The sequence below is a fragment of the Ochotona princeps genome, chromosome X (assembly GCF_030435755.1).
Source record: "Ochotona princeps isolate mOchPri1 chromosome X, mOchPri1.hap1, whole genome shotgun sequence".
Classification (NCBI taxonomy): Eukaryota; Metazoa; Chordata; class Mammalia; order Lagomorpha; family Ochotonidae; genus Ochotona; species Ochotona princeps.
In genome coordinates this window covers 31,346,248-31,358,651 of record NC_080865.1, presented here as the reverse complement: position 1 = coordinate 31,358,651, position 12,404 = coordinate 31,346,248, and positions in this window count along the sequence as shown.

The window sequence follows — 12,404 nt, the reverse complement described above, 5'->3', positions numbered from 1 at the left end:
ATCATCTAGTTGGAGATACGAGACATATACCAAGTTGCTTAACTATATGTAGGAGTATATGATATGTGCAAGTGAGTGGTAAAAACCTGATATGGAAGATCTGGGGGGAGGGGCAGAAGAAAATACAAGGGAGGATGTTCAAGGAAGAAGTCACAGCAGAAGTGGGACCTAAACTAGGTTTTAAGGAAGAGGCATGACCACACTGTTAATGGCAGTGGTTCTTTAGGTTGTAGGACTGTGCTTGGTTTTTTTTTCTTCTTCCTATCTTCCTATCCTTTTCAAATTTTCTATAACAAAGTTGGTATTCTTATGTTGTAAAAATAAATAGTTTTTTTTAAAGAGCAAGCAAATTTGGATATCCTCTGAGAGACTTGTGAAATTACACGGTGATATTATAGTTTATGTTCAATTTCACATTACCTCTGGAAGAACAATACAAATGCATGAAAGTATGGGTTATGAAAAAAGTGTTTGTTAGAAGTGATGGATTAGTGTAGATTTCCAAAGTGCCCTTGTATATGCGATTAAATTCTGGCCTTGTAGGGAGATGTTTCGGATGTCCCCTAGAATTAGACCTGCCTATTCTTTGGGCTGGTATGGGGTGAGAGATAAGACTTCATAGTATCAGAAATAATAAAACATACAGTCTTAAAAAAAAAAAAGAGTTTGGGCAGTGATGGACTGAACTAGGTGTGACCATGGAACCTACCAACACTCACAGGTACAGGGACAGAGAATGGTCTGGGCAGGTCCAAGCTGCAGTACCCAAATGTGCATCCTAAAACAGGGTGTGGGGCGGGCTGGGCCCCAACATTCATCAGCTCATACAAGGCCAAAATGGAGCGGCAGGCTAAGTTTAGCAAGGGCATAGCACCCACTGGCATGCATGAGATCTGGGTCTGGGAGTGGGCCAAGTGGGGGAACATGGGAAGCTCATGTAGTGGGTCATAGCTCTTGCTGGTGAGTACAGGGTCCAGGCCAGTGGGTCGGTCTAGCTGGGCAAGGTAGCTCCAACTGTAGGCTAATGTGTGGGTTGGTTTTGGAAGGGGGTAGACTGGGCAGGTCTGAGCAAACCTTAGCTCCCCAGCAAGTGCAGAAACCAGGCTGGAGCGCAGGTCAGGCAACACCCATTGGTTTGAGTAGAAGACAGGGCTGGAGACAGAACTAAACCAGCAATTACAACCACCAGCATGTGCATAAGCTGATTGGGGTGACAGACTGTGCCTGGCTGTCTGTCTGTCAACTTGAAGCTGGGGTGAAGCAGGACTGGGCTCAGGAGCTTGGGCTTGTCTGTAGAAGTCAGGACTTAAAATAACCTGATGAGGTTCGTGTTGTGGCACAGTGAGTTAACCCATCACCTGTAAAGTTGGCATCACACGTGAGTGCCTGTTCAAGGACCAGCTGCTTTGCTTTTGGTTTAATTTCTCATTAATGCACTCAAAAAAAGCAGTAGAAGATGGTTCGAGTACTTGGGCCACTGTCAGCCATAAGGATGGGTTTTGGCTTCCTGGCTTTGACCTGGAACATATGAGGATGAGATTTTGTGTTCCTGGCTTTGGCTTAGAAAATATGAATATGGAGTTTTCTGTTCCTCACTTTGACCTGACCCAGCTCTGACCATGGTGGCCATTTGAGGAATGAACCAGAGGATGTGAAATCGCTCTCTGTCCCTGTCATTTTGCCTTTCAAGTAAATAAAATAAACCTAAAAAGGAGCTTAAGGAGACACTGGAATTGAAAATATGCTCTCCTTGTGGACTCATGAATTCCACACTACTATATTACCAGATTATTTGCTAATGTAGCCAGGAGGGTGTCTGGACATGAATAAACAGATGGGTGGTAGCAAAAATATTAATCAGAAAGGCTTAGGCAGTGCTGACTGTGCTGAGTGATTTTTTTAAAAACCAATGTACTTATTTGTTTTGAAATTGGAGTGACAGAGATAAAGATATAGATAGATAGATAGATAGATAGATAGATAGATAGATAGATAGATAATAGATAAGGAGAGAGGCTACTTCTAGCTTTTGGTTTATTCTACAAATGCGCACAAATTAGCCTTGTCTGGGCCAAGCCAAACCTAGTAGCTGAAAGTTCAGTCCAGGTCTCCCATAGGAGTGGCAAGGTGGAACAAGTTGAGTTATCTCTGTTACCACCCAGAATGCGAATTAACACGAAGCTAGAATCAAGAAGTAGAGATATGATTGAATCCGGGTATTCCAATATGGAATGTGGACATCTAAACTGGTATCTTAACCACAATTAAATGCTTGCTCTGAGACATGCTCTATTTTTATTTCTATTTTTAATATGAGGCTAAGTAACTTGCCCAAGGTCAAATAACTCACAAGTGACAGAGTCTGGATTTCAATCCAAATCATCTGGCTTCAAAGTCCACCCTCTAAGCCACTCTGTCTTCTGTTTCTGGGAACACATTTTACCTTGTGTATGTCTTACCTACCCCTAGCAGGATTGAAAAAGGTTGTTATGTGAACTTAGGTGGAGCAGAAGGCCTGGAAGCTGACTTGTGGTTTGGCCTGGTTAGGGGACACTGCTCATTATGCAAATCCCCATGGCTCTGGAAAAGGGCAGTGCAGGAACTGGAGTGAAGCCAAGACAGGGCCCCTTCCTGGAACAAGGGAGCTGATCAGTGGGGCCTTCCACACTTGGAGGTCAGGATAGAGGGTGAGAGACAAGAGGCTTAAGAGTCACTAACTGGAAGTATTTCCATAGAAACCAATAGTATGGTACAGCTCAAAGCTGAGTTTGTTTGCTTCTCCCAGGGTAGGGGGAAAGGGGCAGGCAAATAGTATTTTTAAAAATACAACATTCAAGGACGGCTTAGCAAAACCCCCCTGTGGAACTCAGATACATTTTTAGCATATTTGTTAGTGAATAGTGGTCTTTCACATAACTGCTTGGGTACTTATAAATTATGTAGCTTGGAATCTAGCTAGGGCAGCACTTCAAAATAAATAAGTACAGGGTAATTGGGTTGGTAGGAAGGCAGTTCTGGAAGAGGGGAGACAATTTGGGGTAGGTAGGTGCAGGAAGAACAGTACAGAGCACAATGGTATGAGCTGAAGTGGAGGTGACAGTGGTAACAGCGAAGGGAGAGAAAAGGTGATTTAGAGCAAGTCCACAGCTTCAGTCGGCCCCTTCCAGCAGAATCTGCCTCTCTCAGATCTCTACCCACTCATCCATCCAGGAAAATGGCATCTGCTATAGTCCATAGTCTTGCCCCTCTGGCCCTTGTGCCATGGCTGGGAAATCAGGCGATAGTCAAAAGAGGGACTAGCCTCATAATCTTGATTATCTGGCAAAGAACTTTTACTTTCTCACATAAGACCTGTTGCTATTACTGTAATAGCAACCCCAAAATATGAATTGGCTGCAGAAAAACCTCTGGCCGACAGCAATCCCGAGAATGGAAGTTTTTCTATTGACCTGGCCTTCAGGGCCTTCTATGATCTGCCCTGTGTGCGTGCCCTAGCTGATTCTGAACTCCACTTTATGCACCTTTATAGCCTTCCCAACTGGATCATGTGTTCTTTTTTTTTTTTTTTAAAGATTTTATTATTATTGGAAAGCCGGATATACAGAGAGGAGGAGAGACAGAGAGGAAGATCTTCTGTCCGATGATTCACTCCCCAAGTGAGCCGCAACGGGCCGATGCACACCGATCCGATGCCGGGAACCAGGAACCTCTTCTGGGTCTCCCACACAGGTGCAGGGTCCCAAAGCTTTGGGCCATCCTCAACTGCTTTCCCAGGCCACAAGCAGGGAGCTGGATGGGAAGTGGAGCTGCCGGGATTAGAACCGGTGCCCATACGGGATCCCAGGGCATTCAAGGCGAGGACGTTAGCCACTAGGCCATGCCGCCGGGCCCTGGTTCATGTGTTCTTGCAAACTTGGGCCATGTTTCCACTGTATAGCTGCTCTCTGTATGGGTCCCGTCTATCTTCTGGGATGTAGAGATCTAGCTCAGAACCCTTTATGAATGAATAATTTTAAAAAAGCCCATTTTGTGATTCAGTGGCATTGCTTGAGAGCCCTGACAGGAAGGATAGGTGAAGAGATCCAGGGAGGAAGAGGAAGATCGCAGTATCCCATGCTCACAGTCTAAACCCAGAAATAGGTGAAAGGACTTAGGAAGGGCTAATCTGACTAGAACTGTCCGTATTTACCCTCTGACCTTCTGCCTCCAAGTTTCTCATCCTCAGAATCACTGTTTCTCTTGGGAATCAGTGAACAAGTCTAGAAACGCCAAGGCAAGCTCTGGATGGCTTAAATTAGCATCCAACCGGGTGCAGTAATCATGTAGTGTGGTCATGGTCAGTGGGCTTTGTTTGGTCTCAAGGTCTGCTTTTCAATCCTACATTGGCTCCTTAATAGCCAATAGTGAAATTTTGGCAAGTCATTAAAAAAAAAGGTTTATTTTATTATTCTTTTGAAAAGCAGGGTTATAGAGAGGGAGGACACAGAGATTTCCTACCCACTGGTTCACTTCTCAAATGGCTGCAATGGCAGATCTGAACCCAGCAGCCAGGAGTTTCTTTTGGGTTTCCCATATTGGTTCAGGGACCCTAGCACTTGGTCTTTCTTCAGCTGCTTTCTGAAGCACATTAGCAGGAAGCTGGAGCAGAAATTGAACAGGCTGGACTCGAACTGGTGCCCATATGGGATGTCAGCATTGCAGGCAGAGGATTAGCCTACTATACCACAGTGCTGGCGCCTGCCCTTGAGCAAGTCATTTGACTTCTCTGAGCCCAAAATTACTTATCTGCAAAGTGGAAATATCAGAGAGTACTTCAAAAAAGTTCATTAATTATATCTCCAGGGCCTTGAATTGCTCCTGACACAGAGTAGGTGCTCATTCAATAAACAAAGATTTATTTAAAGATCCCGTAAACCAGTCCGTATTAAGTTTGAAAATGAATGAATAGTAGGTTCTGATGGGATAGAGCTGTAACTACTGATGTCTGTCTGTCTCAGGAATAAAGGTCTTGCACACATGTAATCTGTAGGGAAGTTTGGTTAAGGGTTGCTGGCTAAGTCAGGAAAAGCCACTGCTCCTACTAGGACAGGAGGTGAACTGAGTGGTGCTGGCTCGTGGACCCACTGGTGTGCGGGAAATCTGGCATTCGAGAGGTTCTGATGGAGGAGCCTGGGCAACTCCTCTGGCAGGACACAGACCCTGCTGGTAAGCGCAAGAAGCATGAAAGGAAACAGCCCAGAACAGGTCATGGAGGGAGTCCCACTGGCATCCATTTGGCAAGGGTTGGGGGCAGACCAGGCTGAATCAGTACATGTCATCCACTGGCAAATCCGGACTCCAAAGCAGTGTGGGTCGGGCCAGGTTCGGTCGCGACAAAAGCAGTACACAATATGGAATGTCAAGGTGAGGCTGCCTGTGCCAGATGTGACCGCAGTGCCCAACAGCACACGGGAGAGCCAGGAAGGGAGGGTGCAGAGCCGGCAGGGGGAATAAGGGGGGGGGGTTCCCTTGCTGGACAGCTACTCCCAATGGAGAGTGTGAACTGGGATGGGGACAGACCAGACTAAGCAGGGCTACAACACCTGTGCGCCTCATGTGGACTAGATCAGGGAAAAGCCAGGCTGGGCTTATTATTCCTGTTGGTGCAAACAAAATTAGAGTGGGCGAGGGTTGTTTGGGCTTAGCCTCAGCAGAAGCTGACATCGGGGGCTAGTTCTGTCAAGTTAAACCACAGAACCACCTGGTCAGTGCATAATTTGGGAGTGGGAGAGGCCTGGGAGGGAAATAGAGGGCTCCTCCCTCTTGGGTTACCATCCCCACGGAAGGGCACGAAAACTAGGACAGGGGCTGGGGTGGCTAGACAGAGGCAGTCAACAACATCCGTGTGGGCTGGGTAGTGGAGCTGGTTAGATGGAACTAAGCTTTAATACCCATTGACATGTACGAGAGCCAAATGGGATGGGGGACAGACTGGACTAGTCTGCGACACATACTGGCAAACCAGGGTAGGGGGCGGGCCTGGTGGGGGTTATTGTGGGTCGCTCCGACTAAGCTTTAGCCCACACTGGTCTGCGTGAGGGCCGAGTGTATGCTGGGTAGAACCAAGCTGGACTGCAGCACCCATTGGTTCGTGTGGAAGACAGGGCTGGAAACAGAACCAACCCAGCAGTTGCAATCACCAGCTGATTGGGGAGATGGACTGTGCTGGGCCCTGTGCTTGCTAGTACATACGAGAATCTGGTCTGGGAACACCTCAGATAAAGTTTCTTTGGGGATCCCTCCAATTGAACTGCTGGACTCAGAACCCTAACCATGAAAAGACAGAGGACAGAACAAGTAAACCACTTCAGCTATATGTTGGCAGCGAAAAACTGGGCAAATGGAGACTCTGAGATGGGCTATGTCAACCAGTGGATTTTTCAACGACTTCATCGTGCTTGGAGTGGCGAGATTGGCAGCAATTCATAACTGTTGAACTATTAAAACCACTTGAGAAAGATCCTCGGAGCATGCCCCACATCTGGGACTTGGGGTGGGTGGGAAACTGGGTGGGGCTTCTCCCTTAAAATCACCTTTTACATCAGATATATGAAGGAAACAATACGGAAAAGAAAAAATAAAGCGTTGCTGGCTAGCATGGGACCCACTTGAAGGTGGGCCCTGCGGGGCAATTATTTGGGTCCTGTGTTTGGGAAACAATGCCCACTAACTGAAAGATTTCAGGATATTTTTCTGTAATGAAGTTAACAGAATCATCTGGGGGCTGGTTTTTTTTTTTTTAGCACATTAGGCTACCTTCTGCAACACTGCCATTCCATATGGGAGAGCCGGTTTGAGTCCTAGACATGCTGGTTGCATTCCAGCTCGCTGCTCATGCATCTAGGAAAGCACTGGAAGATGGCCCAAGTACTTAGGCCTCCTACCAATCACAAGGGAGATCCAGATGGAATTCTGAGCTCCTGGCCATTTGGGGAGTGACCCAGTAGATGCAAGATGGCTTTCTGTGTTGCTCCCTCTTTTTTTCTATAGCTTTTACCTTCAAATAAATAAATTTATCTACTTTTATTAAAAAGGCAGATTTATAGAGAGGAGAGACAGAGAGAAAGATCTTCCATTTGCTGGTTCATTTCTCAAATGACCACAATGGGTTGGAGCTGAGTTGATCTGAAGCCAGGTGTCAGGAGCTTCTTCCAAGCCTCCCATGTAGGTATATAGGGTCCCAAGGACTTAGGCCATCCCTCACTGATTTCCCAGGCAACACAAAGGGAGCTGGATGGGAAGCGGAGCTGCCGGGACACAAACCAGAACCCATATGGGATGCTGGCACTTATAGGTGGAGGATTAGCCTGTTGAGCCACCACGGTGCTGGCCTTAAAGATCCTTAACTTAATTACATCCGAAGAGACTTCTTCCTAAATAAGGTAATGAAGATCAGGACTAGACTTAAGAGAATAGTTCGGGAGTGGCCATTTGGTACAGCAGTTAAGATGCTGCTTGGGACACCTCCATCCCAGTCAGAGTATCTGGGTTGAGTCCTAGCTGCTTCACTTCTGATTCAGCTTTCTACTAATGTACATACTTGGAAGTAGCAGATGGTAGTTCAAGTACTTGGGTCCTTCCACCTATGTGGGAGATTCAGATTGAGTTCCAGGCTCCTGGAGTCAGCCTGACCTAGCTCTGGCTTTTGTGAACATCTGAGGAGTAAGGCGGGCGATAGGTCTCTCTCCCCTCTCTCCCCCTCTCTCTGTCTCTGTTTTTTAGCCTTTCAAATAAAATGAAAACATGTTTTAAATAAATAAGGTACTTCAAAAAGTTTATGGAAAAGTGAATTAAAAAGATGTTTGTTTTGGCACAAAAGGTTGGAATTCACAATACTTTTATTTGAATAACACGTATCTCCACAAGCTTTTTAAGAACTTTTGTACATGAATTTCAATTTTTTAAACAAAATGTAATTATTTTAAATTCAATTATCCATGACGTTTTTGAAGTCACTGCTTATCTTTAGATGTCATTATCAGCCACCCATAGTCACTTACTTCTGTGTTTTTCACATTTGTTTTATTATTAGTACAGACCATATTTTGAAAAATGGTGAATTGAGGAAAATGGGCTTTTATATCAGCAATAGCCAGGACTGGGCAAAGCCAAAGCCAGGAGCTGAGGACTCATTCCAAGTCTCCTACACATTTGTCAGGGACACAACTACTTGAGCCATCATCTGCTATCTCTCAAGGTGTACATTAACAGAAAATCAGAATTGTGTGTGGAGCTGGGACTCAAATTTGGGCATTCTGATATGGAATGTGGACATCCCAATTGCAGCCTAGTGAGGTCAAATGACTTCCAAAATTGTCCTGTAGAAAGAGTAATAGTAGAGATTTGAGTATAGAAGAAATAACTTCTTTGTACCAGCCTGGTGGCTCAACAGTCTAATCCTCTACCTGTAAGTGCCAGCATCCCTATGGGTGTCAGTTCTAGTCCTGTCTGCTTCACTTCTGATCCAGCTCTCCGCTTATGGACTAGGAAAGCAGTGGAGGATGGCTCAAGCGTTTGGGACCCTGCACCCACATGAGAGGCTTGGAAGAAACTCCTGGCTCCTGTCTTTGGATCGGCTCAGCTCTGTCCTTTGCAGCCATTTGGGGAACAAAGCAGCAGATGGAAGATCTGCCCTTCAAATAAAAATGAAGAAATCTTTTTTTGAAGAAGAAGAAGAAGAAACGAGTTTTTGAAAAACTGGGAAGGATATTACATGGAATATATATTTAGCGTAGAGGTTAAGATAACAATGTCCCACACTGGAGTATTCGGATTTGATTCCTGGCTCTGGCTCATGACTCCAGGTTCTGGAAATGCAGATCCTGGGAGTAGCTATGATAGCTGAAGTAACTGAGCCCTCACCACTCATACAGGAGATCGGGATGGAGTTCCTGGCCTTGGCTCCAGCCCAATTTGGCTGTAACGGGCTACTGAATAAAGAACCAGGGGGATGGAAGCTTTCTTGCTGTCTTTTCTCTGGCTCTCAAATAAAGAAAAAGATTTTAAAATGAACATGTGGCCAAGTAACACATTAAAAAAACAGAATGCAACCATTTTTAGGCCTGCCTCATAATGGAAGAGATGGGACTGGATACTGACCATGCTCTTTTGTTGATTCTTTTTATGTGTCAAGTACTGGGACCCACCATGCACAAAGATGTGGAGAGGTAATTACATTTGATGGAGAGTAATGACTAGCTGTGCTTCTCATTTAATTAGGCCAGGAAGGGTGCCTGGGTATGGGTGGTTTTCAAGAGCTCTCCAGGTAATTGTAATGCACATGAAGAGTAGAAAACCACTAAACAATGGTGTTGAGGCAAGGATTTCAAAACAGCTGTTAATGAATATTATCTGTAAGAGTAATAACAGGGTTCATAACATTGACATCAATAATTAGTCCTCTTGACCTTCTCAGTGAGATAATGGTGAACTTGAAAGAGCCAGAGAATAGCGGCTGCTACCCAGGAGAAGGTTCTTAGCAAGCTTGGAGTGCAGCAGAAAGCACATTGGAACATGCATCGTTGAAGCTGCCTCAGCCTCCAGATGACACATGGCAGAGCCAGGGAGAAGGGATGCAGGGAAGCAGTAGAAGCAAAAACTGCCAAGAGTTACCTTGGAAATAAAAAAGGAAGATTTCTCCTTATCTGTTTTTTGACAAGAGGAAAGTTCTTGGTCAGGGCTCAATGCTCATGAGCCAATTCAACCTTCTGACCCAGGATAACAAGCACAGTCGCAACGATGGCCAAGGCCGGGGGTTAGGAGTCTACAACAATGCTCCATCAGCCCAAAAGAGAAGGTGACCCTTAGGATGGTGCCAAAGTATTAAATGGACATGTGAATGAAGTTCGTTGTAATTGGAATGAAGCCCCATGTAGGATTGGTTTAAAATCTTTTGAAGGGGAGAACATTTGACCCACTGGCTAAGATGCTGCTTGGGATATCTATATCCCATATTGGAGTCCTTGGATTTGAGTTTTGACTTTCTCCGCTTTCTTGCTCATGCGTACCCTGGGAGGTATTACGGACTTGGCTCAAGTACTTGGGTATAGACTGTTGTCAGTTCCTTTACCTGCAAGTGAGGGCAGGTTCCATGGTCACACCTAGCTCAGCCCATTACCACCCCAACTCTTGAGCTATCCAGCGGGACTTGTATTTTCACAGGGTTGGGCCCACACAATCCCACAGAGTCTACCCTCAGACTTCATTCTCTTGTGTGCTGGTTAGTGTCTTGACCCTGCTGAGTGTGACCTGTCCCCTGTTCCACCACTCAGTCAGGTGCTGGTACCTAGCACTGCCAGACAGGCCCCCAGTCATAGCTTTCATGTGGACTGGTGTGTGGCAGTCAGTGATGCTCTACACTAACAGCCCATCTCAGGATTCCCATGTGGGCTGGTGCATCAGTCTGGCCCAAATAGATCTTATGGACTCTCCCCTTCAAACCACCAGATCTCAGTCCCCAGTGCTTGTCAGCAAGTTCTGGGGACACGGATATATTAATCCATGTCTTCACCACTAGCTCAGATGCCTGCCCCTCCACAAACTTTTTAAAATATTCCCCTTCATATTTTCCCCTATATCTATGATTAAGTTTATGATTTAGGTATGGTAAAATATTTACTATAACTAATAATAAAATACAACAAGTATAAAATATATTGTAATAAAATTAAAAGGATTGCCCCCTCCCTCTGAAACTATCTTAAGGTACTTTTATTTTTTCACTTAAAGGAAGAACTTTACAGCATGTCTTTGGCATATCCAATTTGCCAGTATTTAGCTTTTGGGCTTTGAGGCCATTATTAAGAAAAAGAAAGGTTACTTGAAAAGACATAGCTAAGATGGATACTAAGTGACTAACAGGCAGGTAACATCACAGTGTAGATATTTTGGACAAAGGAATGGTTCATATCAGTGACAGGATGGAATAAGACAGTGTGAGAGCTCATTATGCTACTTATAAAGGGGCACAATTAAATCTGAGGAATTTTCCATTTAATATTGTTGGACTTCAGTTTACTACAGGCAACTAAAATCACAGAAAGGGAAACTGTAGTGGGGGATTACTTTAATTCTTCCTTTCTCTATAGTCTATTTTTAAAGAAGATTTATCTGTTTTTATTAGAAAGGCAGATCAGACTTATAGATAGAAGAGACAGAGAAAGATCTATCATCCACTGATCCACTCCCCAAATGGCTGCAACACTTGGAGTTGAGCTGATCCAAAACCAGGAGCCAGAAGCCAGGAGCTTCTTCTGGGCCTTCCATGTGCGCACAAGGTCCTAAGGATTTGGGTCATCCTCTGCTGCCCTCCCAGTCTATAAGCAGGGAGATGGATGGGAAATGCAGAATGCAGGAGAAAATCTGGCACCCAAATGAGATGCTGACACTTGGAGATGGAGGATTAGCCATCTGAGCCATTAGGTCAGCCCCTTCTGTTGGGTTTTATCTAGAACTGTCCTAGCCACTATCTCTCTAAATCCCGCAAACATCAAAGGAAGTAAGCCAGAAAGACATTATTATTACGTTTTATCTTTTTATTGTGATAAAATACAGATGACAAAACTTGCAGTTTAAGCAATTTATTTGGATAAGAGATCACAGACATATTTTAGTGATAGACAATGTGTTCTTTATATACAGCTTACCCCATTTAATATACCAGTTCCAAATCAAATCATTTCAGTACATTGAAAGGATAAACTGGGATGATGGCTTTAAAGCTGCTTTATAAACTTTAAAATTCTAGGGGTATTTGCCTAGTGGTAAACAAACCAACCGAGACTCCCTATTTTCTATTGGAGTGCCTGGATTTGAGTACTTGTTTTTCTCCTGATTTGAGATTCCTGCTAATGCACACTGTGGGAAGTAACAGGTGATGTCTCAAGTACTTAGGTCTCTGTGACCATGTGGGAGACCTGGATTGAATTCTTGGTTTCTCTGTTCATCCTGGACCAGTACTGGCTATTGCGACATCTGGGGAGTAAACTAGTTGCTAGGATTTGTTTTTGTTCCCCTCTCTCCATCTCTCAAAAAAAAAAAAAATAAATAAAAATTTAGAAAATTTGAAATTATTTTGGATCATGATAAATAACAGGAAACATATACTGCTAATTTTCATACCATATGAAATTTATGTGTAGGACATTACCTTCTTCCCCCACAATTATGGAATGGGTCAAGGACTGTATATTAATCCGGAATTGAATTATTTGTTTTGAGTCATACAATTCAAACACTGAGATTAAGACAAGTGGTTTTCCTTTGGCAGCCAACATGTACTGTTTTTGAAACATTTTTTCATTTAGAAAATAAATGAAATAAATAAATCCTCACCTTGTATCCATGGGGATCCCATCTGGTCACCA